This window comes from Periplaneta americana, chromosome 14 (genome assembly GCF_040183065.1).
Source record: "Periplaneta americana isolate PAMFEO1 chromosome 14, P.americana_PAMFEO1_priV1, whole genome shotgun sequence".
NCBI lineage: Eukaryota > Metazoa > Arthropoda > Insecta > Blattodea > Blattidae > Periplaneta > Periplaneta americana.
In genome coordinates, this window is record NC_091130.1 from 121628996 (window position 1) to 121632642 (window position 3647).

The following is a 3647-nucleotide window of genomic DNA, read 5'->3' on the forward strand; positions in this document are numbered from 1 at the left end:
CACACAAACATACGTATATCACTGCCCATTGTCCATCGTAATTCATATTTGAAATGCTTGTTGTTATGTGTACTTGCATATTGATTTTGGTGATGATTTATTGGATGCAATATCAACAAATACTACATTTAGCGTTGAAATTTAACAGTTATTTAAATTAAACTGACCTGTAATCGAATGAAACGTTTAAATACATTAGGTCTACATATAAAAGAGAGTAAAATAATTACTGAAATTCTCTACATCACTACATTATACATTAACTATGGCAGAACGTCATCGAATGCAATGAATTTCTAAGATATGTTTAAGAACTTTATGACTAGTGGACCGTAATCTGTCCCACAGCGTTTGGGGATGAGGTTAATTGTTCATAAACTATATTGGCGTAACGTATATTGGCACAGGTATTATCAGGAAACACTTGCATCTTGTTCGTTCTGCAGTTGACGTTCTGTTATTGATTCAAAATTGACCTTGGAGATTGTTGAATATGCATTCTAGTGAAAAAGATTGATACTAATGACCTTTCTTAAAATTTAAATTATTGGTTCATTTATTTATAAGCTATGCTTTATTTTTACTTGTACTGGCAGATGTAAAACTACCATCTTTTCCACTCAACAAGTAGGGTAGACCTTAGTAATTTCGTGGCAGTGGTTATTTCGTGATATTTTTTTCTGGCTCTTTCGTAAACTAAACAATGGTCCTACGAGATTCAAATTTCCGCGAAGAAATTGCTTACGTTGTCCAGTTTCCAGAAAGATACAGCTACGCTTTGTGAAGTAGTTACAATAGTTCACAAAAGAACCAAGAAAAAATATCACGAAATAACCAATGCCACGAAATTACCAAGATTTACCCTATAAAAATACGGGTTTATTAAATTATATTTTGTAGTTTTTGTTTCCCGATTTTAAAGGATTTAAATAACTAATTTAGTTATTGTTATATAATAATTATTATTAATAATAATTATTTCTACATCTTGATTACATAACTTTTAACACTACGTCACTTCGGAATATGTATTATATATCTTTTCCGTGTTAAATTTTACAAGAAATTAAATTACAACATCGCATGCAGAACATATAATACTCTACAAAAATATTTCAACACACAAACAAACAAATACAATCACATAGGCGTATACAAACTCAAATGTAACACGTGCAATAACTTCTACATAAGACAGACAGGCAAATCATTTCAAACACGTTACAAAGAACACATCACAGCCATAACAAAATTACAAAACACTTCCACATATGCTGAATACATCACAAATGCTGACCACACCTACAGAGACATCAATACAGACATGGAAATTCCACACACCCTACCAAAAAGCCAGAAACAAAACACAATAGAACAATACGAAATATACAGACACACAAAAACACATCCAAATGAAATTCTGAACACACAACTCATTTTCAGAACGCACATACTCTTTGAATCCATATTACGCTACACAAACACACCTCCACAGGAAACAAAACAAAAGGCGCGAAGACCAGCAGCAACCAATTCTGCAATATCATTGGTGCCCAATAGTTTTTAATGTAATTGTTAGTGTATTAATTTTGTCTATTAAGTTAAACATAACAATCGTAAGGATGGCACTGAAATATAAATAACGTCAATACAGAAAACAATGGAATAATAATAATAATAATAATAATAATAACATTTACTTGCTTTCCACTTTACAGCAGTTCGCCTTTGATTCCTGCTTTCCAGAGCTTCCTATTCTCCCATTGTCCCTCTTCTATGCCCCTCTTCACTAGGATGTGTGTATTCCTTCATACCATGTCTTTCTAGCTCTTCCACGCTTTCTTCTTCCTGGCACGGTCCAATTGAGGATACATTTAGGCCACCGTTCCTCCGACATCCGTTGTACATGTCCATACCACTGTAAAGAACTATTTTCTATTCTGTCTGTAACAGTTTCCTCTGCATCCATTTCTTCCCTAATATATGTGTTTCTTATATGTTCTAGTCTGAATATCCTCGTACTTCTTCGTAATCCATCCAGTTCTGTCGCCAACACTCTTTTCTGCATTTTTGCACTTATTGACCAACTTTTTGAACTATATATAAGTATGCTTTCGATTACTGTTTTTAGAATATACTATTTTGTATTTCTAGTCATGTCCCTACTCCAAAAAAATACAATCGCTCTCCTAGCGCAATTTACTCTATTAATAATATCTTTTTCACACTACCAGATTTATCGATATACAGTAATCTGAAATCCCTACAATTACTATGTATTCTGTTTTAGTAATATTTATTTTCAATCCACCTGCTTCAAATACATCCATTAATTTACGGACCATATATTCTATATCTTCTTTGTCCTGTAATTTTATAACCTGCTCATCTCCAAATAGTAAATGTGCATTACGCGATTATTGATATTCTTTCCCATTCCTATGCGTGACTTATTCCAATTAATATTTCAGGAGAAAAATTCACTTCGGCGCCGGGGATCGAACCCGGGTCCTTGGTTCTACGTACCAAGCGCTCTGACCACTGAGCTACGCCGAATTCAATCCATAGCACCAGACCGAACTCTCCTCCTTCAATGTTTCCCTTTTGGCCAGACTCCAAGTTAGGCATATATGTTGACGTTTTATGTCCAAGTCAACTGCCATTATACAAGGGGCGCACTCAGATAAGTGACTTATTTGGCCGGGATTCCGCAGTTAAGTGCACAGTAATCTGTACAGAATATGCACTGCTAGCTATGAGAACATTAAAGATTTTATTAATTTGTCCCACATTATCTGTAATACCGATCCCCGGCGCCGGAGCGAATTTTTCTCCTCAAATATTAATTGTGAACATTACAGATATTATTCTGTGGGACAAATTAATAAAATCTTTAATATTGTGACTTATTCCACTTTATCAGTATATATTATAGAAATATCTTAAACAGTGTTGGTGACATCCCGCATCCCTGTTTTAATCCTTTTGTTGTAATGAATTCTGATGATACCCGAATTCCGACATTAACACATGCCTTATATTCATACATCCCTTTAATAAAGGTAATGAGAGCTCTAATAATAATGATGATGATGATGATGATAATAATAATAATAATAATAATAATAATAATAATAGCAAAATGTAGATTTGTTTAGTTAGCTTACATGTAATTCTAAAGAGTGAACTAAGTACAATTGAAGGGTTCAGAGCCATAGTGGGCCAAGCACCATTTATTAGAAACGGAGAAAGCAAGGGTTAAAGTTAAGTGAATACAATGGTTTAATGAAGATTGACATATCATTTGAAGAGCTTGCGGGAAAAACGATGACTGTCACATTTCTATTAAGGGTTACATAATGATCTAATTGAGTCTATAATTGCAAGATATAGTGCTGTTTCTATAGAAAATAAAGGAAATGATTACTGTATTCGCGGTGATAATTCTCCTTTTTACCATTTTTCATAAGAACAACATTAAATTTCGCAGTAATCCATTGAATTAGATAATGACATCAACCTTAAGAAAACTGTGACATTCATCGTTTTTTCCTCAAACTCTTCATTACTTTGAATGTGTATACTTTGTATTACTTGCTATATGTTTCCACTGAATTACGGCAATAAGCAGAGAGAGCATTTGGTGT

The 3647-nt window shown here is 33.5% G+C and overlaps 1 non-coding gene across 1 annotated transcript; it reads right to left on the reverse strand.

Annotated features, from left to right (window-relative positions):
- Positions 1-2483: 2483 nt before the first annotated feature.
- Positions 2484-2556, reverse strand: TRNAY-GUA (transfer RNA tyrosine (anticodon GUA)). Its single transcript has one exon. It is a non-coding gene; the product is annotated as a tRNA-Tyr (tRNA).
- Positions 2557-3647: the final 1091 nt, after the last annotated feature.